Source organism: Rattus norvegicus, chromosome Y (assembly GCF_021556685.1).
Source record: "Rattus norvegicus strain SHRSP/BbbUtx chromosome Y, alternate assembly SHRSP_T2T, whole genome shotgun sequence".
Taxonomy (NCBI): domain Eukaryota; kingdom Metazoa; phylum Chordata; class Mammalia; order Rodentia; family Muridae; genus Rattus; species Rattus norvegicus.
Genome location: NC_141555.1, coordinates 16,561,100 through 16,588,285, shown reverse-complemented (window position 1 = coordinate 16,588,285; position 27,186 = coordinate 16,561,100).

Sequence of the window (27,186 nt, the reverse complement as noted above, 5' to 3'; positions counted from 1 at the left end):
CCTTGCTATTCAGAATAAATATCTTATAATTTCTGGCATTTTAGCAATCAGGAATTCTCATTTTCTCAAATAACATGCTTTTGCATTTTTATCTCTAAATATTTACAAACGTATTTTCCAAAAATATATTTACTACAGTGTTTCCTTTATTCCTGTACATAATATCAAAATATATCCTGTAAACATTAGCTATTGTCACATCTCCATTCACCACGGCACATCAGAGTTATTCTGGCTCTACATACTTGACAAATACACCCGCACACAAATGGTTGTTGCTATCACAGAGCAGAAAAAAATTTGGCAATTGAAAAGGTTGCAATAAAAATGAGTCAACTAGAATTAAAGTATTATGTCAGGTAGAGGATTAATGCATAATAGCTGGAAAACAGTTCTGACTAAACAAAACTTCACACATGTGAGCTTTAAATTTTAAATAAAATATATTGTATGGCAATATGAACCCATTCTAAAATGATCATCCCTATATCCTATTAGAAGAGCTCAAATATTTATATTATTCTTGTGAATGTATAAGGGTATTTTATGTTTTATAGTGAGTATTTTCTTAGAGGCACTTGTCTCTTTACATTCTTATTTGCTTTTTGATTAGATAGTGGAGAGCTAGTATTCCATCCCAGACAGTAAGACTTTAGATGCTGTATTCCCCCACTATACCACAGCACTTTTCACAACTTTTTAAATGACTTCATCTCCTAATATTATTATAAGTGTGAAAGTCATATACACAGACAGTACTGCTTCATGTAAGGAATTATAATCTTAGGATTGCATTCAATCAATAAATAAATCTATATTTTCACAATTTAAAACGATGTTTGTATGTGACTGAAAGTACAAGGAAGATACCTGTATTCCAACACTGACCCAATACTCTATTACTGTCTTATCCCAAAAAATCTTTCTGAGAGTGGTTTAAGCTATGTTGGAGGATATGCCAATGGTTCTTTAACCAATAAAATCAATAAAAACTGCTGTCTATTTTTCCTTCCAATGGTTCTGTGTGTTCATATAAGAAAAAGGAACTATTATTTCAATTACATTTCTTTAAAAACATAAAAAGGTATAGTCGTCTGACCCTTGACTTTCATACATTACAAAGATTCTTGAATCTTTTAAATTAAACCAGCATCTAGAAGTTCTCTCATTTCCTTGATGTAAGCTTCCTGTTCCTTTCTCACTCATTTCCTTTTTTAATTGGATTTCATTTTCTTTTTTAATTGGATATTTTATGTATTTACATTTCAAATGTTATACCCTTTCCTGGATCAAGTCTCTCCCATCGACCCTCCCCATGCTTCTGTGAGTTTGCTGCCAATCCTGCCTGCCCACTCAGACTTCAAAACTCTGGCATTCCCTACACTAGGGAAACCAGACTTCACAGGACCAAGGCCTTTCCTCCTATTGATGCCGCACAATGCCATCCTCTTCTATATATGTGGCTGAAGGAATGGATGCCTCCATGTGTACTCTTTGATAGGTAATTAGTCCCCCACTTCCTTCTTCATTCACTGGACAGCTTATTATGATTCACTGCTCTCAGTACTGTCCTTGCAGCAGGAAAACAATGGTCAGTGAGCCTGGAACTCAGGAATCTGAAGGTTCACACAAATGCCTGAACACATGAACTCAATGCTTGGCTCTCACTGAATAAAAAAAAAAGCATGCAAATATTTTCCATATGTTGTGCAATGAACACTTGCCATGAGATTCAAAGCTGTTTCAAAATATTATTGCCAAGATTACTTGTTGGCCAGATCCATGAGTGAGTCATCACTGATTTTAGATTTTTTATTTCGTGTTGAACATTGAGAGTCTCAGCCAAAGTTTGTCCAGTCAGATCTTTATACATACTCATGGTTGGTTCTTTATTTGTTTTTGTTTTCTTTGGTTTGGGTTGGTATCAAAATATATACAGCACAAAACTTACCACTTTACCATTTTTGGTATAGTGCTCAGCATCTCTGGAATGTATCTTTCACTCCCTCTCTTATCCAGATCTCTGAATTTATGAAGCAGAGATGCCATGCGTTTTACACATAGTAACCATCTTCCTTCTCTCTACCCCCCCAACCCCAACCTCCTACTTCTTACCAGTGTTAATAAAGACTTTATATTCACTGATATATCCAGAACCAGAAAATATTTGTCTTTTTGCAGTTAACTTGGCATCCTCAGGGTCCTTCCATACAGCATACGTCAAATCCCTGAGTGATATTACACTCAAAGGACAGACCATAGCTGATAAATTTTCAAACTAAAATTTTATTTTTTCCAAATATCAAAGTTTGATGATGACTCTTATAAGCTTAACATACTTTGTAGCCGTCCTCCCACCAAGATTAAAAAAAAAAAAAAAAAACGATGGGGGCATTGGGGTTAGTGGTTGTGGACCTGTTTAAAAAGATTCATTGGAGCAACTCCCATCTTTCTTGTCTGGAGAGCAGAATTTCACTTCACAGGTTAGCAGAGGCACCTTGTTCCATTAGCAAAAATTTCATGAACACACTAGTAGTTCAATTTTGTACAATTGTCATAATACACAGGAAACAGCAGCAGTGGCACATCCTAGTAGAAAGAGCCAGGCTTTTGTAAGTAGCATAGAAAGGGAGAAGTTTTATACTGTGCCCATCTCACGGAATTTAAATCAGCAGGGACTTAAGATCCACAAACATTGTGGCTGCTGCTTTATTTGTTTACCATAGTCTTTGTAGCCAACTTTCCCTTGGAACAATATAAGATGTTTGAAATGTTTGTTGTTGCGACAAATACATTGCTGTAGCTGAGTAATCGTGTACATCATTTTCTCTTCATAGGGATAGACAGTATTTCAATCCTTTACAGTTATTGCAGCTAATGTTGAAATGGGTAATCCAATATCTGATCAGTTGAGAAAATTCTAGACAGTGTAGATGCTTTGAACATGTTTCCAATATACCAAGTTTAAAAACACAACCTATGAGCTGTAATGGTACTGCAAACCCTTAACAACCACCTCAATAGCAGTTACTTATTCTTACTCTTGTATATTAAAAAAATAGATTTAGTTAACAAAAGGTGATAACAAGTTGTTTTGAATGGGCTAGCCTGACGTAGATTTTGGTCAAGATGATAATTATGTAAACCACGATTTCAAGCAAGTTTAGAAAATAATGTGTGTAAGACATGGAGCTCATCTGCTAATTTTCCTATTCTGTTTGGCCAAAAGCACATGCCATCTAGGTGTAGGGATAACTCCGGTTTATATTGTAGAACTCAACAAAATATACATGTTTTTCCAAGCATCTACCAGCAGGGTCACAAACCTACAATTGTACTTCAATTTTCATCTATAAAATTCCATCTGTTCCAAACAATGATTCCATGTTTTTTGGGAATCGGTGATAGAGTTTTTATTTTTTTCTAGTTCTATGTTAAATGTAAAGATATGAAAGGTAATAAGTGATTGGAAAAACAATTTGTAATTGTATCATATTAGTATATTTCCCTTGGATTTTATTTTGGTTTATATTTTACTAAGAAAATTATTGAACTTGGTGACTAAAGCCAGCAAGTATAATACATTTTTAAAAATGATTTTGAGCAATATATTATGTGAACTTGACTTTTAACTCCAGTACTCCTCATTTTCAAGGGGACTTTTCACACTTTTGTTTCTTGTATTTAAAAAATGAAGTGTACTGATACCTAAATCGAGTTTTAGAGGAGCAAAATGATAGAATATGAAGAAAATAGTGTAGATTATACTCTTAATAAATAATATTTGACTATATCCTCACTAGATGGTGAAGCCCTTGAAGGAAATCAGAAACTACATTTTTTAATAAACCTATTTTCTAGACATGTAAACATAATAAGTAATCACTTATTTTTGGAGTAAGAGTATGAATGAGTTAGAGTAGTACATATAATCTCCAAGTATCAAAAGTCAGATTTGTAGAACCATCATCATGTTAAAAAAGCAGAAATGAGTACTCATGCAGAGCCATTTGACAATAACATCATTTTTCTCTTATTTGGCTAAACCATATACATTATGCCAGGGCAAATTCTTTCAAAAGCAAGGTTTTGGGTTTGTAAAATAATGTATGTATGTATATATGTACATGTGTATATATTTGTATATGTGTATGTGTACATAAGGACATATTAATATATGTTTATATATGTGTATATATGTCTATTTGTGAATGTGTATGTAAGGACATATATATATATATATATGTATATGTTTATATGTGTAGGTGGACACATCTATATATATTTATATATGTATAGATATTTGTTTGAATGTGTATATATATGTATACATATATTTATATTTATGTAACATAAAAATGCACTCTAGCTCCTTTATTTAATTTTATGAAAATATTCTCATATATCCATTAGTACTCAAGCATTTTAAAAGCTGTTTCATAAATTTTGATTCATTTAAATTTACAGTTCAGAAAATAGATTCAAGGTAGGTAATTAATTTTTATACTATCAAATTTCTTCATCTATTTCATAAAACACAAATATTTAGTTTGGCATTGTAACTGTATATGTGTTTTAGCATCAGACATATATAATTAGATTTTCCAGCATGAGATATAATTTCAAGATACTAAAGGTTTTATGTGAGGTAGAAAATATAACAAATGGATTGCTATACGTGATAGTTCAGAGTGATATATAGATAGATAGATAGTTAGATAGATAGATAGACAGATACATATATACATAGAAACGTACATACATACATACATAGTTACATATATGAAAGATCACAAATGATAAGTAGAAAAATGTCAAATAATCAGAATCTCAATCATGAAATAATTAGTATTAAAACGTGAAAATATTTTCTTATATGAAGCAAAATTTTAAATGTGAATTATGTTCATATCTTAATACCTATAGGAAGATTTTCAGCCATAATCTTTAAAATAAAATGTCTATTTGACACTTCCCCTCAGGTAATTAACAGAGATGAAATACTTAGTTTCCTTTACATTAATCTGTCAAATTCTCCCATCTTCTCGTCTTTGTTACTTAAAGGAATAACATCATACTTTGTCTCTATTTGCAAATCTTCAGCTACTTTCCAACCTGCTCTCCATTCTACCTCAAATCTTATCACTATATTTAAGGTTCTAAGAGATACTCATGTGCTATCATGAAAATTAATCATGATACATCATATTTTATCTTTACTAACATTGCTCTCGTACAGGTAACAATTATTTCTCTGTCAACAGTGTGATCACTATCCCCTTCTCTATTTTCTATACCATTTTCAACATCAACCATTTTATAGTTTCTCTTTATTTGAGAAAATAAAATGTTCTACTTTTTATCCTAATAAATTATGTACCAAGAGTTTGTTCCATTGAAACTTTAGACAAGAAAAACAATGTTGTTACAAGGTGCTAGTTCTACTCAGACCTAAGACAGAAACGTGGCTATGTGACAGGAAACATAGGAAGAACACTTCTGGAAGAGAGCGGAGCTTGTAGAAGACCTCATGCAGAGAAGTGCTTCATGCAAATTTAAACAAAAAGTGTAAAAGACCTGAACATTCATATTGAGTGAAAGTTGTTGAAGAATATCTACAAGTGGTTCTGAGTGGACCACATAACCATGTTTATTTATAAATCCATGGCAAATGCTAGAAAAAATGACATCAAATTGGAATAGAGCAGAAAAGGAAATAAAGTTAAAATTTGGTACAAGTTTCATTATGGATGTTATCATTTCGAACATGCTGAAGATTAGTGGATGATTTAATGTGATGAATGACTCATATATACTAACAATATTGCATGACTCTAGAGTGAAATTACACAGAGTGAGAACACTAACAATAATCTGTGACAAAAATTTGTTCAGGTATGGCTATATTTTTAATATTTTTTGAAAACATTCATTCCATTAAAGGAAATTCAATAAAGGAACCCAAGATAACTCTTTTCTTCTTTGGCATATCCAATATTTAAACCAACAGGAGAATACTGGATGAATCTTCTTCGAGCATTTAGCTATTCCAGTTATTATTAATTTAAAATAATAAGTAGAGCAGGGTAACATATTTGTGGCCATTGGTTACTAAGACCCAATAATATCCTCAGGAGGACATCTATTAAAAGGAACCTAAAATAACTTTTTCCTTTATATAGTAAAAATCTTAAATATGAAGACTGCTTATTATTTTTCACAATATATACACCATTTGAAATCACTTCATTTTTACATATCAGTATCAGTCACACTACCTGTCTGATTTTATTATATGCCATTATGCCATGCTTTTCTTTTTTTTTTTTTTTTTTTGCTTTTCTTTTTTTTTTTTTTTATTAACTTGAGTATTTCTTATATACATTTCGAGTGTTATTCACTTTCCCGGTTTCCGGGCAAATATCCCCCTCCCCCCTCCAATTCTTTATGGGTGTTCCCCTCCCCATCCTCCCCCCATTGCCACACTCCCACCAACAATCTAGTTCACTGGGGGTTCAGTCTTAGCAGGACCCAGGGCTTCCCCTTTCACAAGTGTTCTTACTAGGATATTCACTGCTATCTATGAGGTCAGAGTCCAGGGTCATTCCATGTAGAGTTTTTAGGTAGGGGCTTTGTCCCTGGAAGCTCTGGTTTCTTGGCATTGTTGTACATATGGGGTCTCAAGCCCCTTCAAGCTCTTCCAGTTCTTTCTCTGATTCCTTCAACGGTGGTCCTATTCTCAGTTCAATGGTTTCCTGCTGTCATTCGTCTCTGTATTTGCTGTATTCTGGCTGTGTCTCTCAGGAGCGATCTACATCTGGGTCCTGTTGGCCTGCACTTCTTTGCTTCATCCATCTTGTCTAATTGGGTGGCTGTATATGTATGGGCCACATGTGGGGCAGGCTCTGGATGGGTCTTTCTTCTGTCTCTGTTTTAATCTTAGCCTCTCTATTCCCTGCCAAGGGTAATCTTGTTCGCCTTTTAAAGAAGGAGTGAATCATTCACATTTTGATCATCCATCATAAGTTTCACTTGTTCTAGGAATCTAGCGTAATTCAAGCATTTGGGCTTATAGACACTTATCAATGCTTGCATACCATGTGTGTTTTTCTGTGATTGGGTTAGCTCACTCAGGATGATATTTTCCAGTTCCAACAATTTGCCTACGAATTTCATAAAATCATTGTCTTTGATAGCTGAGTAATCTTCCATTGTGTGGATGTACCACATTTTCTGTATCCATTCCTCTGTTAAAGGGCATCTGGGTTCTTTCCGTCTTCTGGCTATTATAAATAAGGCTGCAATGAACATACTGGAGCACGTTTCTTTTTTATATGTTGGGGCATCTTTTGGGTATATGCCCAAGAGAGGTATAACTGGATCCTCAGGCAGTTCAATGTCCAATTTTCTGAGGAACCTCCACACTGATTTCCAGAATGGTTGTACCAGTCTGCACTCCCACCAACAATGGAGGAGTGTTCCTCTTTCTCCGCATCCTCGCCAGCATCTGTTGTCACCTGAGTTTTTGATCTTATCCATTCTCTCAGGTGTGAGGTGAAATCTCAGGGTTGTTTTGATTTGCATTTCCCTTATGACTAAAGATGTTGAACATTTCTTTAGGTGTTTCTCAGCCATTCGGCATTCCTCAGCGGTGAATTCTTTGTTTAGCTCTGAACCCCATTTTTTAATAGGGTTATTTTTCTCCCTGCAGTCTAACTCTTTGAGTTCTTTGTATATTTTGGATATAAGGCCGGGATCAGTTGTAGGATTGGTAAAGATCTTTTCCAATCTGTTGGTTGCCGTTTTGTCCTAACCACAGTGTCCTTTGCCTTACAGAAGCTGTGCAGTTTTATGAGATCCCATTTGTCGATTCTTGATCTCAGAGCATAAGCCATTGGTGTTTTGTTCAGGAAATGTTTTCAGTGTCCATGTGTTCCAGATGCTTCCCTAGTTTTTCTTCTATTAGTTTGAGTGTGTCTGGTTTGATGTGGAGGCCCTTGATCCATTTGGACGTAGGGTTGGTACAGGGTGATAAGCATGGATCGATCTGCATTCTTCTACATTTTGACCTCCATATGAACCAGCACCATTTGCTGAAAATGCTATCATTTTTCCATTGGATGGTTTTGGCTCCTTTGTCAAATATCAAGTGACCATAGGAGTGTGGATTCATTTCTGGGTCTTCAAATCTATTCCATTGGTCTATCTGTCTGTCTCTGTACCAATACTATGCAGTTTTTATCACTATTGCTCTGTAGTACTTCTTGAGTTCAGGGATAGTGATTCCCCTTGAAGTCCTTTTATTGTTGAGGATAATTTTAGCTATCCTGGTTTTTGTTATTCCAGATGAATTTGCAAATTGTTCTGTCTAACTCTTTGTAGAATTGGATTGGTATTTTGATGGGGATTGCATTGAATCTGTAGATCGCTTTTGGTAATTGGCCATTTTTACTATATTAATCCTGCCAATTCATGAGCATGGGAGATCTTTCCATCTTCTGAGGTCTTCTTCAATTTCTTTCTTCAGAATCTTGAAATTCTTATTGTACAAATCTTTTACTTGTTTGGTTAAATTCACACCGAGGTACTTTATATTAATTGGGTCTATTATGAAGGGTGTCGTTTCCCTAATTTCTTTCTCGGCTTGTTTCTCTTTTGTGTAGAGGAAGGCTACTGATTTATTTGAGTTAATTTTATACCCAGGCACTTTGCTGAAGTTGTTTATCAGCTTTAGTAGTTCTCTGGTGGAACTTTTGGGATCACTTAAATATACTATCATATCATCTGCAAATAGTGATATTTTGACTTCTTCTTTAACAATCTGTATCCAATCTGTATCCCCTTGACCTTCTTTTGTTGTCTGATTGCTCTGGATAGAACTTCACGAACTATATTGAATAAGTAGGGAGAAAGTGGGCAGCCTTGTCTAGTCCCTGATTTTAGTTGGATTGCTTCAAGTTTCTCTCCATTTAGTTTAATGTTAGCAACTGGTTTGCTGTATATGGCTTTTCCTATGTTTAGGTATGGGCCTTGAGTTCCTATTCTTTCCAGGACTTTTATCATGAAGGGGTGTTGAATTTTGTCAAATGCTTTCTCAGCATCTAATGAAATGATCATGTGGTTTTGTTCTTTCAGTTTGTTTATATAATTGTTCACGTTGATGGTTTTCCAATTATTAAACAATCCCTGCATGCCTGGGATGAAGCCTACTTGGTCATGGTGGATGATAATTTTGATGTGCTCTTGAATTCGGTTTGCCAGAATTTTATTGAGTATTTTTGTGTTGATATTCGTAAGGGAAATTGGTATGAAGTTCTCTTTCTTTGTTGGGTCTTTGTGTGGTTTAGGTATAAGAGTAATTGTGGCATCATAGAAGAAATTCGGTAGTGCTCCATCTGTTTCAATTTTGTGGAATAGTTTGGATAATATTGGTATAAGGTCTTCTATGAAGGTCTGATGGAATTATACACTAAACCCTTCTGGACCTGACTCTTTTTGGTTGGGAGACCTTTAATGACTGCTTCTATTTCCTTAGGAGTTGTGGGGTTGTTTAACTGGTTTATCTGTTCCTGATTTAACTTCAGTACCTGGTATCTGTCTAGGAAATTGTCCATTTCCTGAAGATTTTCAAGTTTTGTTGAATATAGGTTTTTATAGTAAGATCTGATGACTTTTTGAATTTCCACTGAATCTGTAGTTATGTCTCCCTTTTCATTTCTGATTTTGTTAATTTGGACACACTCTCAGTGTCCTCTCTTTAGTCTGGATAAGGGTTTATCTATCTTGTTGATTTTCTCAAAGAACCAACTTTTGGTTCTGTTGATTCTTTCTATGGTCCTTTTTGTTTCTACTTGGGTGATTTCAGCTCTGAGATTGATTAATTCCAGCCCTCTACTCCTCCTGGGTGTATTTGCTTCTTTTTTTCCGGCACTTTTAAGTGTGCTGTCAAGCTGCCGACAAATGTTTTTTCCTGTTTCTTTCTGCAGGCACTCAGCGCTATGAGTTTTCTTCTTAGCACGGCTTTCATTGTGTCTCATAAGTTTGGGTATGTTGTACCTCCATTTTCATTAAATTCTATAAAGTCTTAAATTACATTATTTTTCCTTGACCAGGTTATTATTGAGTAGAGCATTGTTCAATTTCCACTTATTTGAGGACATTCTTCCCTTATTGTTATTGAAGACCAGTTTTAAGCCGTGGTGGTCTGATAGCACACATGGGATTATTTCTATCTTTCTGTATCTGTTGAGGCCCGTTTTTTGACCAATTATATGGTTAATATTTGGGAAAGTACCATGAGGAGCTGAGAAGAAGTTATATCTTTTTGCTTTAGGATAGAATTTTCTATAAATATCTGATAATTCATTTGACTCATGACTTCTCTTAGTCTGTCTCCATCTCTGTTTAATTTCTGTTTCCATGATCTGTCCATTGATGAGAGTGGGGTGTTGAAATCTCCTAATATTATTTTGTGAGGTGCAATGTGTGTTTTGAGCTTTAGTAAGGTTTCTTTTATGTATGTAGGTGCTCTTGTATTTGGTGCATAGATATTTAGGTTTGAGAGTTCATCTTGGTGGATTTTTCCTTTGTTGACTATGAAGTGTCCTTCCTTATCTTTTTTGATGAATTTTAGTTGAAAATTGATAATATTTGATATTAGAATGACTACTCCAGCTTGCTTCTTCTGACCATTTGCTTGGAAAGTTGTTTTCCAGCCTTTCACTCTGAGGTAGTGTCTGTCTTTGTTTCTGAGGTGTATTTCCTGTAGGCAGCAGAATGCAAGGTCCTCGTTGCATATCCAGTTTGTTAATCTATGTCTTCTTATTGGGGAGTTGAGGCCATTGATGTTGCGAGATATTAAGGAGTAGTGATTATTGCTTCCTCTTATATTCATATTTGGATATGAAGTTATGTTTCTGTACTTTTCTTCTTTTTGTTTCGTTGCAAAGACGATTAGTTACTTGCTTCTTCTAGGGTATAGCTTGCCTCCTTATGTGGGGCTTTACCATTTATTATCCTTTGTAGTGCTGGATTTGTAGAAATATATTGTGTAAATTTTGTTTTGTCATGGAATATCTTGATTTCTCCATCAATGTTAGTTGAGAGTTTTGCAGGATACAGTAACCTGGGCTGGCATTTGTGTTCTCTTAGGGTCTGTATGACATCTGTCCAGAATCTTCTGTCCTTCATATTTTCTGCTGAAAAGTCTGGTGTGATTCTGATAGGTCTGCCTTTATATGTTACTTGACCTTTTTCCGTTACTGCTTTTAATATTCTTTTTTTATTTTGTGCGTTTGGTGTTTTGACTATTATGTGACAGGAGGTGTTTCTTTTCTGGGCCAATCTATTTGGAGTTCTGTAGGCTTCTTGTATGTCTATGCGTATCTCTTTTTTTGGTTATGGTAGTTTTCTTCTATGATTTTGTTGAAGATAATTACTGTTCCTTTGAGCTGGGAGTCTTCACTCTCTTCTATTATACTTAGGTTTGATCTTCTCATTGAGTCCTAGATTTCCTGTATGTTTTCGACCAGTAGCTTTTTTGCTTTACATTAACTTTGAGAGTTGAGTCAATTATTTCTATGGAATCTTCTGCTCCTGAGATTCTCTCTTCCATCTTTTGTATTCTGTTGTTGAAGCTCTTATCTACAGCTCCTTGTCTCTTCTTTTGATTTTCTATATCCAGGTTTGTTTCCATGTGTTCTTTCTTGATTGCTTCTATTTCCATTTTTAATTCCTTCAACTGTTTGATTGTGTTTTCCTGAATTGTTTCAGGGATTTTTGTGATTCCTCTCTGCAGGCTTCTACTTGTTTATTCATGTTTTCCTGTGTTTCTCTATGTGAGTTCTCCAAGTCTTTCTTGAAGTCCTCCAGCATCATGATGAAATATGATTTTGAAACTTCATCTTTCCTTTCTGGTGGGTTTGGATATTCCGTGTTTGCTTTGGTGGGAGAATTGGGCTCCGATGATGCCATGTAGTCTTGGTTTCTGTTGCTTGGGTTCCTCTGCTTGCCTCTCACCATCAGATTATCTCTAGTGTTACTTTGTTCTGCTATTTCTGACAGTGGCTAGATTGTCCTATAAGACTGTGTGTCAGGAATGATGTAGACCTGTTTTCCTGGTTTCTTTCAGCCAGTTATGGAGAGACAGAGTTCTACTTTCGGGCGTGTAATTTTTCCTATCTATAGGTCTTCAGCTGTTTCTGTGGGCCTGTGTCTGGAGTTCAACAGGCAGGTCACCTGCAGCAGAAAAGTTGGTCTTACCTGTGGTTCCGAGGCTCAAGTTTACTCGTGGGTGTTGTCTATGAGCTCTCCGTGGCGGCAGCAGCCAGGAAGACCTGTGCCGCCCTTTCTGGGAGCTTCTCTGCACCAGGGTTCCAGATGGCATTTGGTGTTTTCCTCTGGTGTCAGAGATGTGTGCAGAGTGTAGTCTCTTCTGGTTTCCCTGGCATGTCTGCCTCTGAAGGTTTAGCTCTCCCTCCCACGGGATTTGGATGCAGAGAACTCTTTATCTGGTAGGTGTCTTCAGGTTCTGGCTGTGTCTCAGACACATCGGTCTTGCTGCTCCTGGGCCCTCCCATACGGGAACCCAGAGGCCTTATACAGTTTCCTCTTTTCCCAGGGATGTGGGCAGGGGTGGGCAGTGTTGGTGGTCTTTTCTGCTCTGCAGCCTCAGGAGTGCCCACCTGACCAGGCAGTGAGGCCTCTCACCCACCAGGTTTAGGACCAGAGAGCTGCTGCGGGCTGGGATCGATGCGTTTGGGACCCCCGGTGGTATATGCCAAGCTTAACCAAGAGGAGACCCTATGCTTCTCAGCAGTCCTCACATTTCTCCCATTTTCCACTGCATCTGGGCCATATTACAATCAGTGAAATTATTATTTTCAAATAAATGATTATGAGATGAATACGTATATTTTGATATTTCCTACAGTACAACAAGTAAAAAGAGCCAATAAATAAGTAGAAACAGAATTTGCTTTTATATGAAAACAGTAGGTTAATATTACCTCATAATATCCACCCTAATTCATACTGAGTTAGTGCCGACATATATGTGACAATGTTTGTGAAAAGATTAAGTAAGTTTTCTATATCTTTGCAAAAACAATTGGACATAGTGAGAAAAAAGTGCCAGGCTCTGATAAGGTGTAGAAATAATTAAAATAAATTATAAAAATATTCTAAAAGATAGTTATAGAACACTTAAGTTTAAGTCTCAGGCTCCATAACAAGATAATATAGTACTGTGCACTTGTATTCCATGTGCATATACAATTTTAATTTACATAGGAAATAAATGTTTTAAAATCTCAAAAGCTATATTTATTCAACAGTAAGACTTCAGAAGTGTAAGTTTATTATTTTTTCATTTTCATTAAATAGGGTATTTTTCATTTTTCATTTTCATTTCAAATGTTTTTATATTTCCTGGGTTCCTGTCAATCATCCCTAACCTCTCCCACTCTCGTTTTATAGTGGTTGTTCCCTCCACATTGACACCCCCTTCCTTACTGCCCCAGACACTCAAATATCGAAAGTTTTAAAATGGGTTAGAGAGCTAAACCAAGAATTCTCAACTGATGTATCTCAATACTTGAGAAACATATCAAGAAATGTTCACCATCCATGGATAAGAGATAAAAGCAAATAAAAATGAACCAGAGATTCTACATTACACCAATCAGAATGACTAAGATAAAACAAGGAGGGCAGTAGCAGAGTGGACTAGGATGTAGGCAAAGTGGAACACTCCTCCATTGCTGGTGGGATTGGTATCACTATATGCGCTTTGGATATCAATGTGGAGGTTCAGAGAAAATTGCAAATAGCTTTACCTGAAGATCCAGCTTTACCACTCACTTCAACACATTTATCCAAACTTGTTCTACATATAACAAGGTAATGTGGTTGAACATGTTCAAAGCAGTCTTACTCATATTAGTCAAATGATGGAAACAATCATGATACATGTCATCTCCACTGAGTAATAAATAGACAAAGTATGCTATAATAAAACAACGGAACACTACGCAGGTATTAAAATGAGGACACAAAGAACACTGTCATCCAAGGGATGGAACTGGAAAATAGTGAAGTAACAGAGATAGACAAGTTCGTATCATGGGATGTATTTAGGGACAATTGGATGTTAGCAACAAAGTTCAGAATACCCACTATTCAAAACCTTTATCACATGGAGGGTAACATGAAAGAAATCCAATTGTGGATGCTTAAAACAAACTTAGAAGGCAGAGGGAAGGAGGGACCTAGCTACAGGTAGAGGAGGATGGACAAAGGGGTGGAGTAGCAAAAATGAAAAGAGACAAGAGAGAAATCCAGAGGAAAAGTGGAATAAATAACAATAATCATCAATGGTGGGTGATGAACTTGGGCATCCCCAGGAAAGTCCCAGATTTTAGGAATGCAAAAGGCTCCAATAAACCTACTGGGATGATAGTAGTTTAAATACCAAGCAGCAAAGAAATAGAAACACTAAAGACTGCCTCTTGTTGCTAGACATGACCCTAGTGAAGGGATGGGGCTGCCCAAGCAGCTCAAAATATTTAACCTATAAATATGCAAGACCTAAAAAAGTAATAAAAAAAGGAGCAGAGAATGAAGAAAGGCCCTTCAGAGACTACCCCACCAAAATAATCATTTCATCCACAAAACTCAAATCCTCAAACTATTCCTGATGTCAAGATGTGCTTGCAGAGAAGACCCTATTATGTCTGTTCTCTGATGGGCTCTGCCGTCACCTGACTGAGACAGATGCTGATACAGCTAAACATTTGACAGAAACTGAGAGCCACATAAGATGAGTTAGTCGAATGCCTAAAGGATCTTAAGGGGATTGGACACCAATATGAAAAACAACAGTATCAATTAAGTTTACCTTTCAGAGTCTCAGGAAATTTACCAACTAGAGTATACTTGGCCAGTACATGGATACTGCTATAAAGATAGCAAAGCATATGGAGAAGACAACTGCCTCATCTGCCATCTCTGGAAAGGAAGGCAATTGATCTAGTGGAAACGTCATATCCCAGAAAAGGGGGATGTTAGATGGCTAAAGTGGAAGTGGGCATGTAGATGGAGGAGCACCATGATAGAAACAAAGAGCATCAGAAAGGCTTGGGGGATTCAAGAAAGAAAGACCAGTTTGGGAAATGACTTTGAAATGTAATCAAATACATAGATTATTTTACACTTCTAATGTTTATAATATAAGATATGTATGTTTCCAACAGAGATGTTCACATCTCTCTCCTTAATGACTATACAGTCATTATTTGTAACATAGGTTTACTGAAAGTTGAAATCCATAATTGTTGTGACTTACTTACTATTCGAATTTCACATAGATAAACCCATTCAGTATTTTATCTTCTGTCCTTGTAACTAGAGTAAATATTTATTACTTGATTAAAAAATATTTTGTCTTTCTACTCCATTTGGTTTCCACTCAATGCCTCAAATATCTCTCAATTTTAGCTGTATATACTACATTCTCTTCATTGTTGCTCTTTTCCCTGTCTCTTCACATTTGATATTCCTGTTCCTGACTGTGTCCTTCAGCAATACATAGGTACACTTGAAATTCACAAATATGGACAGTCTGATTCACTAGACTCTTACACTAAACTGATTATACAGATACACAGTTTAGAGAATTAACGTTCAGATTAAAGTGAATATGTAACTCATTTTTCCTTTTTGATCTGGATTAACTTATCTGTGATGGCAATCACAAGAGGAATTCTGAATTATTTTCAATGATATTCGGTTTAAATTACATGTGTAATATGTACTTCCTAACTTGGATAAATCCAGCATACCACACACAGCATAGAGCAAGTCAATTAATTGTAGGATATTTGCATGTGTGTCTAGGTCATTCTACAGTAACTCATGCTAAGTGTTTGAGAAGCAAATCTGTTCAAATATAGCATGACCTCCTATGTTTTACATGTCTCTTTAACATATGAAATCACTTCAAATTGCACCAATTATTTATACCTCTGTGGTTCGAATTACATTCATTACATCTACCATTAATCTCTCTATACAGGTTAAGATCTGATTGATAAATAATTTTTGGAGTCTTTATATTAGAATTTTGCCCCTTAACTCATTAAGCATTTATTGTTCTTTAAATTCAAACCTAGCTGGTATTTTGGAAATTTGAGTTTCATGGTCAGACCTTGTCAGCTGAATACACTCCGTCTATGGTTGGCAAGTTCAGGCTCTGCTTCCTGAATGTCAAGTTTGCTGGGACTACCTAGATATACAGTCGTGTGATACGCAAGTGAGCTCTCATATAATTTTTATAATCATATAATCAATTGATCTGATCAGAATCTAAGAAGTGAAGAATCAGTCTCATTGTGCTGAATGTAGGTTGCCAAACTGCCTCTGGATAATATTTGAATAGCATCTTGTACATATGCATGTGCTATTTAGGTGGATTCTCATTATCTATTAACACTCCACATAGCTCCACAGCATTATATTATTGTAAATTTCCAAGCCAAGTGATTAATTGTCCTGGATTAGAATTGTGTGTGAATTTCTAGATGAATCTGTGTAATCCTAAGGGATTCTTCTTGATATATTATCATCTACAGATGGTGTAATATCTACAACGTTTGATACACAGCCTTTGATACACCTTCCTTAAACTGTGTAAAAGAAAATTATTTACAGCAGAGGGATCCTGTAATATTTAGGCTACTACATGAATCCCTTAGCTAAAATATGTCTATACATGCTTATTCATGCCCAAAAGATCCATGGGGAGACCCACCTGGATAAAAATGTCAATTATTACTCAGATGTCCACTATGTATACAGTCTGAGGAAGAGTCACTTCAGTTCAGGTGTGGAACTGAAGAATACTCAGCCATTTTCAAAACGAAAAACAAAAGTTACTAAGATAAGGATTGAGGGAATGTTTCCATCTATGTAGAACAATAATTTTAGCCTCACATAGAAATGTGTGATGTGCAGTATTTTCAACACTTTATTTCAGAAGGAATTATATACTTTTGGGTATGGTCTCTTGGGACTAGTGTATGATATCAATATATTTTCTGTGACAGATTTTCAAGTAAATATGAAATCTGAGGACTCCAGCAGAGTAACTCTAGATCAAACAAATACCCTTCATGTTATTTGTGACCCTCACTGGGAACACTTACTGCTACGTATCAGAGTTCTGACTCAATTTTAAGTCTCTCTTTGATCTCATGCTAATTTTTGATGCTTCCTTTTCCAATAAAATAGTTAGTCAACGAGCCTGTATACCAGATATCAGCTTCATTATCAAGCATTGTTTGCAATTTGCCTCTCTGCTGAATTCACAGCTACAAGGAAGTGTTTCTTATGAGAAGGCCCTGATCTCTACAATGTAGAATATTTTTGACTGTGGCTTTCTGACTTCCTCAGTTCTCTTTAGGGTCCTATCAGGGATGAAATGGCAATGAGAGTGAGAAGCAATCTTTGTGGACACCAGAATAGACAAAATCCACCAAAGTTTCCTTGCATGTGATAAGAACATAGTGGAAAGGGTTTATATTCAACTTAGTCAATGAAATGCTCTCCGTTTATACCCTGTATATGGACAAACGTTTACACAACTGGATTGACTTCTTAGCTATGCCTGCTTACCCAGATTACCCAGTTCCCAGGCTGTGAAGAGGAGACTTTGTTCTCAGAAAGGGATAAGGTGGTGGACCAACATCTTACTCTTGCTCACTGTTTCCCAGTTCCTCCATGGTAAGCAGCTTCTTCTGAAAGGATCTCCATTGGCCATAGTATCCCTGACTGCCAGTCTGAAGCTATGAGCCCAGTCAACAAAAAAATATCCATAGCTAAGAAAAAGTAAATTTTTTTCTTTATTTAGTGCTGAGGTCAAGGGGCAGATATTATGTTGACGTTATTAATTGTAAGTTCTTCTTGAGACGGTGAAGGGGGAAGAGCATTGGAGGAGGGATAGTTTTGATCTATTTAGGTTGCTTAATAATAATAATAATAATAGTAATAATAAGAAGAAGAAGAAGAGGAAGAAGAGGAAGAGGAAGGAAGAAGAAGAAGAAGAAGAAGAAGAAGAAGAAGAAGAAGAAGAAGAGAAGAAGAAGAAGAAGAAGAAGAAGAAGAAGAAGAAGAAGAAGAAGAAGAAGAAGAAGAAGAAGAAGAAGAAAAAGAAAAAGAAGAAGAAGAAAAATTAGGCTGGGGAAGATTATTCACCATTTAAAAGCACTGCCTGTTTTTTCAAAGGTCATGAGTTCAATTCCAAGTGTACACATCATGGCATCCAACTATCTATAATGTCATCTGATGTCCTCTTCTGGTGTCTGACAGGTACAGTATACTCATAAAAATCACATAACATAAATCTTTAAAAGAAATAAAAAACAAAAGTTTACTTATCTAAGTCTAAGTTACTGTGCTTCTGTAGCTGACTAGCTTTCTGTGTTCCTCTGAGAACAGAAAATGCATTCTCTATCTATTAAAATCCAGGATGAGAGCTCACATATTGCTTGCCATATCTCAACTGTTATTCAAACACAGCTTCTGCTTTCCTGAGAAATGAAATAGCTTCCCATTACACTCCTATCCTACCTTCAAGTTCTTCTTTTGAATGGCACATCATAAAAATTAGTCTTTCCATGAGGACCTTGGAGTTGCAGTTTCTTCTGGTGTGTGAGAATACCAGGGTTAACACAGAGACGTCAAGACAGTCAACGAATGACTGGGTGTAATGACTAACTTTTGTTGAAATTCTGATGATGCAGTGGGTCAGTATTCCTGGAAGTTTACCCTTCTAACAGGTTTTCTTCTCGAGCTCAATAGTCAGTTTCTCCATCTTCTTCATCTGCTGTACTTGCTCATTGATGGTGGAAGGTTGGCATGATGCCTTCCAAGCAGACCCTGTAGATAAACACAAGGGAACATGCATATAAATGGCCCTGTCACAGGAGAAACCTTCCTGAGTCCCCCAACAAAGGATGAGGAAAGGGTAAATCTACAGACACTTTGAAGCACTGAAAGAGTAAGAAAGCTCTTTTCAAGTTGTACCTATTAGCTACTCTCCTGCCTCCAACGATGATTGCTAGACATATGCAGGTAAGTTCTGTAGTCCATAGTGCTTAGGACCCCCAAGCCCTGATCATGTATGTTCAAGAAAAATGAGTATGAGATCTTGATACATGTCCAGGGGAGTATACCTCTCTCTCTTCTTGTCACAACATGTCAATGACATGTACAAGAATCATCTGAAAATGAAGTCCAATACTCTACCCTGAGAGTCGAAGCTTTATCTATGAGGCTCGTATTGGATATCTTTCTCATTCAGAGTGAAATTAAGGAACTCATAGCAAACCAACTGCGTGATTGTCAATTCCTCGCTGTCTGCCAAATATTAATCAGATATTCTTGACTCTTTGTCTCTTCTTTAAGAATCCAGACGTTTCAGACCATAAGTCTTGCTCCTAGAAGGTTTGACCCAAGCACAGCTTCTACAGGAAGTTCCCCAGCACTGGCTCAGGGCTTACTCTGTCTGCTTTACACCAGATTATTTATTTTGCACTTTTACAACAAGAAAGAAGTCCTTGCTTCGTTTTTATCTCTCTCTTATCTCTCCATGCACTCTGTTTTCCCTGTAAATAACTTGATAATCCTGAAAAACATGTCTGTGTGTAAACCAATAAGTACTAACAAAATACCACAAGGGCAGCTTCTGTTTCCATAACATTAGTGACATCACAGAGAATACCATGGAATTTCAGGCATACAATAGTGTATCCAGAGGAGTTTCTCCTTTAACAGCACATAACTACCACTTAGCTAGATATTCTACAAAACAACAAGCCAAGTTGCCCTTTCCAGTACCTTTGCCTGAGACACAAGGGAAGACTTTCCATCACTCTCCCTTCTAAAATGGAGATATGACTGATTTATTGAATTCCTTCCCACCTTAATGTACAGATATTGAAGCCTAAATTTTCGAACAAAGCCCAGAAATTGTTCTTCCCCACCTTATGTTGCACACTGAAAATGATAAGGAAGAAAGGAAGTTGAGAATTTAGGTCAGGATGATTGTCGATGCAACGATTCTACACACTTAATCCCTCTCAGAGGACATCTTCTGGAGCTAAATGATCATTTTCTCCAATTTCCTCATCCATTGCTCCTCCTAAATAATGGTGGAGGTTTGGGATTATGCCTTCTTTGTAGAGCAGGTACATAGATAAATACAAGTAAGCAAAGTCTTGGGATAGATCCACAGAGTAGTAGAGTTCCGGTGGGGGAGTAAAAAATAAGAAATAATTGTGTAAATTCAGATATAAACTTTGCTTAGAGCCTCAAAAATAACATGTTTTAGTCATGGGGCTGTTTATGATGTGAGCAACAGTTCACAGGTCAGGCTACAGGTGCATTAGTTAACATACGTGCAACGTGAGCCTCAAAAACAGTCAGAGAAAGCATGATGGGTAAACTTTGGAAAAAGAAATTAAGAAGTCATGCTGTACTATGGAGAGGTATCATGTGGAGGAAACAGACAGACAGAGACAAAGACAGACAGAAGGACAGACACACATACATACACACACACACACACACACACACACACACACACACACACACACACCAAAACAAAACATCAGACATGGGGACAAAGATGTTGTAGGTCACTGATAAGGAGCTTCAACCAGTGAAGAAGTCAAATTCTTCTGTTGGGTGCCAAATGTGACCACGTCTATCCTCTTGAAAGTGAGTCATTAATACATTTCTGGACAACATCCATTAGACATACAGACAGTGAATGGTAAAGTAAGGGTAGAGTCTAGGTATTATTAAACTTCACATGTTTATTAAAGCTCCATATTACCTCTGTCATGATGCTGGCAGTCCCAGAAAAGAGAAGCCAGCCCATGGTCAGCCTGCCATGCATTTCTTGGATCATGAAAATTTACTTTCCATACATGCTTATTGGGCCCTAGGTGTTGTTGGAAGTTGTTGAATATTCTGCATCTTCACAGTTGTTTAAGTTCTAGTCTAATACAGTTTGATGTCAACTCTATTTCTAATTGAGGTTCTCCAGAGGACACCAAGTTCAGATCATGCTGGGGTTTATGAGATAAGGAAGTGCATAAACTGGCATGAAATATGTTATTATTAGTAAAGACTGTTGTAGGAAAGAGGAAAAATATGACAGAGAGGCACACACACACAGAGAATTAAAGAATATGTCTTATGTACATGAAGCAAGAAAATAATTTGTGAATCTAGAAGACAAGGTATGAAGGACTGCCTGTAAATTCCAGTAACTAAGAAAGAACCTTGGAGCCAGTTTTGATATTGAGGCTTCATACAGCTTTGCCTTTACCAATGTGAGACAATCGATTTCAATGAGCAAATCCTTAGCCTGCAAAACGTAGTTATGGTGGTCCAGAAAAAAAAAAACGGAATTGTCCCCTCTGTTTGTTTCTCATTACTCTGATCTCCCATGTCACAAGAGGCTGAATGGTCTTCCACATACCCTCAGATGCAGCCCACAAGGAATAGCACCTACCTTCAACAGTTCTTCCTCCGAGCTTACCATTGGCTTGTGGATGGTACTCAGGAAGTGAACTGACAGGTTACAATTTTCCTAGCTGGCTTTCAAAGATCAGACATGAGAAACCCTCTCTGTGATTGTCAACACTTCCATGTATCCATTGGGATGGCAGTGTCACAATGGCCGCAACTGTCTTGTTACACCTTTCACATGCTTCATGTGACTGAGTTGAAAGTCTCTCAGCTTATTTACAGATCCACAGGATTCAGCTTGGCTTCAAAGACCACAAATCTGACCACAGAATACAAGAAAACAATGTCACAGTTCACAGTTATAATATAGACATGTCAGGGTATTTCCTCCAAGTTTTGTTTTGAAGCATATTCTTTTTTTTTTTTCTTTAACTTGATTATTTCTTACTTACATTTCAATTGTTATTCCCTTTCCTGGTTTCCTGACCAACTTCCCCCTAATACCTCTCTCTAACCCCTCCCCCTCCCATTCTATATGGGAGTTCTCATCCCCATCCTCCCCCCATTACCGCCCTCCCCCCAACAATCAAGTTCACTGGGGGTTCAGTCTTAGCAGGACCAAGGGCTTGCCCTTCAACTGGTGCTCCTACTAGGCTAATCATTGCTACCTATGAGGTCAGAGTCCGGGGTCAGTCCATGTATAGTCTTTAGGTAGTTGCTTAGTCCCTGGAAGCTCTGGTTTTTTGGTATTGTTGTTCATATAGGGTCTTAAGCCCCTTCAATTTCTTCCAGTCCTGTCTCTGATTCCTTCAACGGTAGTCCCGTTCTTAGTTCAGTGGTAAGTTGTTGGTATTCGCCTATGTATTTGCTGTATTCTGGCTGTGTCTCTCAGGAGAGATCTACATCCAGTTCTTGTCAGCCTGCACTTCTTTGTCAAGCGTATTCTTTAACAGCAGATTATGCTACTCTTTCTAGAAGGCCACGTTGTGGGAGAACATTTGGTTTATGGATTTCAGTGAACTGAAAATGGACAGTAAAGAGAGTTATAGAAAAAGAGGAGTGGGGCCTCTTAGGGATCATATGGGCAGATAATAGGGAAAGGAAATAACATTTGAAATGTAAATATAGAAATACCCAATTAAAAAAAGGAATAAAATTTGCTAAAAAAATAAAAAAAAAAGAAATTAAAGAAAAGATCTCTGCCAGGTATGCACAGCTAATGACTCAGAAATGTAAAGGTCATTGTCAGGGAATGGTAGTCAGAGTAATACTAGTGGAAGGACTGAGATGATGGAGACACAACTATAAACACTTCTCTCTCCCAGGTATCAGTGTCAGACAAAAACTGCACTATAGGAATCCAAAGCATGGAGGAGATTGAGTGGAGGACACAATACTTGTCTTTCACTTCTTCCTTAGGACCTTTTTCTTCTTGACAAAAAGAATAAAGACTATGAGCTCTCAGGAAAACTACTGTGCCCTGCCCATCACTTGGTTTTGGAATAAAAAAAATGATATAAATGCTCTGACTTCCAGGAAAAATAAGAACAGGGAAGACCAGATGATTCAGAGAGGCTCCAAGCTCCTTATTCCCATATGTGGATGGGTCAGATCAAGGCTACCTCTTCAAGGATCCCACTCAATCCCTACTAAGGTCTCTCTGAGCTATGCCAAGTATCACATATTTCTTCCTTTTTTGTTAAACCAAGACAGAAGGCCAGCTTCCTTCTCCCCATCACTGATATCTTCATCCTCTTTATTCTTCCTCCCAAATGGCTGTTTACTTTGAATTATAGGCCAATTTGTAAACCCTAGAGGTACTGCAGGAATATCTGAGAGGCAGTTGCTGTCATGACAACACTTGTGTCATCACAGAAGAAGCTAAGGGCCTCCAGGTTACAAGAGATATTTGAGGGAGGGCCTTATGATGATGTAACTGAGAACTGCCATGGCCTACCTTGAAACAGTTTTCCTTACATTGAACAGATATGAGAATGCCTTTTCCAGGAGTGTCTCCTGTGACACAGGGGAAACTTTTATGTACTCCATTCTCTAAACTAGAGACTTCTCTTTGTTTCACAAGTGGTTACATGCTCTGAATGGAGAAAGTTAGTTGGTGTCATGGCATGGATAGAAATGATCTAAGAACGTGGAATGGAGGAGATTCTTCTGGATAATATTTTTATTCCCATGTCCATTCTTGTGACATACAGTTCAATTTTCTAGGTTTTCTCTGTTTTGTAAAGGCCAGTTTTTTTCCCTACAGACCTTTAGGTGAATGAATATTGTACTTCACTTTGGTATAGTACTGAAGTGTCTGAAATTCTCTGCTAGGTATCTTGGCAGAAACACCTTCTCACTCCTCGGCTGTGCAGTGTTTCATGCTGCCACACACTATCCTATATCAAACCCTCACATAAAAAACACACAACACAATAATATCTGATCTAGTTGATTAGGTATAAATGCCCATTAAACATAAAAAGCCAGGTACCATCCACCCCTTAGGAACAGTAATAATGACCTGTAAATACTCAGAGCAGAATCTTAAATTCACCTACCATGGCTTCTCACTCTGTCATCTTCCTTTCTCTCTTTATTTCCTCTAGTCTCCTCCTCTTCCTTCAAATTTCTCTCACACACATTCTTCCTTCTCCCATGATAACCCTCTTTCTCTCCTGTTCCTACCGTTCACATATACTTTACAAATTGAATGGGGAGTTGATTCTGTTGAAGTAACCTGAGTTCTGAGTACAGGACTATGCACCTGACCTTGGGACAGTGGAATTAGCATCAAACACAGATACCTGCAGGGAAAACCACAATATGAACCCTAGTGGCAAACCAGTGAACTGAAAACGGACTACTTGTTGGTCGAGTTTGAGAAAGGATTAGAAGAGGTGAAGGTGCTTTCAACCCCATAAGAACAAAAATATCAATGAACCAGACCTTTCTGATACTAGACCAATATTCAATGAATGTACACGGACAGAGCTATGGCTCAAACTGCATGTGGCAGAGGATGGCCTTGTTCATCACGAATGGAAGCAGAAGCTATTGGTCCTCCCTAGGTTTGTCTCCCAGTTCAAGGGTATGTGAAGGCGCAGTCAGTGGAGTTAGAGAAGAAGGGGAAGGACACGGTTAGGAATCTTATGGGCAGGAAAATGGGAAACAAAATAACATTAAAGTAAATATAGAAACATCAAGTTAAAAAAGCAATAAAAATTGCTAAAAATAAAAAAAAAATTAAAGAAATAAAAGAAGAGAAAACTGACAGTAATCATACCTATTGACTCAGAAAAGTAAAGTGGTAGTCAGTGGAAATATTAGTAGAAAGACTGAGATGATGAAGTCTCAACTAATAGCACTGCTGCTTCCCAGACTGCACTATAGATATCCAAACCATGGAGGAGTTTACTCTGAGCTAGGGACACAATACCTGTTTCTCCCTTTTTCCTTTTCTCAAAAAGAGTAAAGGCCATGAGCTCTCAGGAAAACAACTGTACCCTTCCTAACCCTTGGCTTTTGTGATATAAACTCTCTGATTTCCAGGAACCATAAGAACAGGGAAGTTCAGATGCATCTGAGAGGCTCCCAGCTCCTGATTCCCATAGGTGGGAGGCTCAGATCAAGGCTATCAGTTTAGCAATCCCACTAAATCCCTACCAAGCACCCACTGAGCTGTACCAAGGGCCACATATTTCTTCATTTTTTTTTTATCCCAGGACTGAAGACCAGCTTCTTTGTTCTCCCCATATCTGATCTTATCATCCTCTTTGTTTTCACTCCCAAATTGTTGTTTACTCTTAATTAGAGGCCAATTAGTAAACCCTAAAGGCACTCAAGGAATACATGAGAGGCACGTACAGTCATGACAACACTTGTGACATCACAGAAGAAGATAGGGATCTCCAGGTTACAAGAGATTTTTCAGGGAGGTCCTAATGATGATGTCACTGAGAACTGCCATGGCCTACCTTCTGAACAGCTTTCCTTACATTGACCAGATTCAAGGGTGCACTTTACAGGAGTGTCTCCTGTGACACAGGAGAAACCTTTACATGCTACATCTCTCTACAGCTAGAGACTTCTCTTTGGTTCATTAATGGTTTCATGCTCTGAATGAAGAAAGTTAGTCAGAGGCTTGGCATGGGTAGAAAAGATATAGTAACATGGAGTTGAGGAAATTTTTCTGGTTAATAATTTTATTCCCTGAACCACACCTGTGAAATTCAGAAGAAATTCCTAGCTGTTCTCTGTTTCACAAAGACCAGCATTCTCCCAACAGACCTTTAATTGTGTGAATATTTTATTATATTTATTATTGTACATTCCTTAATAGGGGAGTTTATATATATTCCTGAATGTGTACTAAAAATATGTTTTCCATTTCAATTTCTTGCAATTATTTTGGCAGCAAAGTGGGCCAAGCTATAGAGTGAGTATAAAAGTGGAAATATTGGGTATGTACTTCATATGATAAACCCCCAAATCCTCATTTAATCGAAATATTACCAGACAGCAGTAAAACAAATGACAAAATGGAATATAGAATCTGGTTCTGTAGTCGCATTATACATCAGACCTCAAATATCTACATTCCTGTGTTCACAGGTCCAGAGTTGTGGGTTTTGGAAGTTTTGCAATAATCCGTTCTTCAGGAAAACATAAGATTCAAGAGGATGGGCATTGAGAGGAATGACTTGCGGGCCAGGAAAACCTCAACTTCAATAATTTTATTAGAACAGGAGGAAGTCTATTTGGCACTGTCATTTGCGGATTTTACATTATTGACCTAGTTACACAGAATCCATGTTAAAATTTCACATAACCTCATAGCTGTAGGAGCCATTAAAAGAATATATATATATATACATATATATATATATATATATATGTATATGATATAGATATAGATGATATAGATATAGATATAGATAGATATAGATATAGATATAGATAGAGATAGAGATAGAGATTATAGATATAGATAGATATAGATATAGATATAGATATAGATATAGATATAGATATAGATATAGATAGATATAGATAGATGATGATATAGATAGATATAGATATAGATATAGATATAGATATAGATATAGATATAGATTAGATATAGATATAGATATAGATATAGATATAGATATAGATATAGATATAGATATAGATATAGATGATATAGATATAGATATAGATATATCTCAGCCATGAAAACGACATAGATTTGATGAAGCTAATAAGTGCATGCTGCCAGGAACAGGACATAGATCTTTCTTAAGAGACACAACTAGAGTATGTCAGATATAGAAGTGAATGTGTTGTACTAAAAATATAAAAATACTAAAGTAAAGTTACTTTTTAGCTGCTAGCTCTGTCACTAAAGTGTCTCATGATATATGTTAGATATCTTAGCAAAAACCCATCCCCAGTCCTTAGCAGCCCAGTTTCTCTTTCTTTCACACCCATTCCTACACTCAAACCCCCTCATAATAGAACACACAAAACATTAATCTTTTAACAAATTGATAAGATATAATTGCCCACTTAAACATACAAAGCCCAGTATCTTCCATCCCTTAGGAAAATTAATAACAACCTGTAAATGGACAGAGCAGAATATCAAGGTCTCCTGCCATGGCTTCTCAC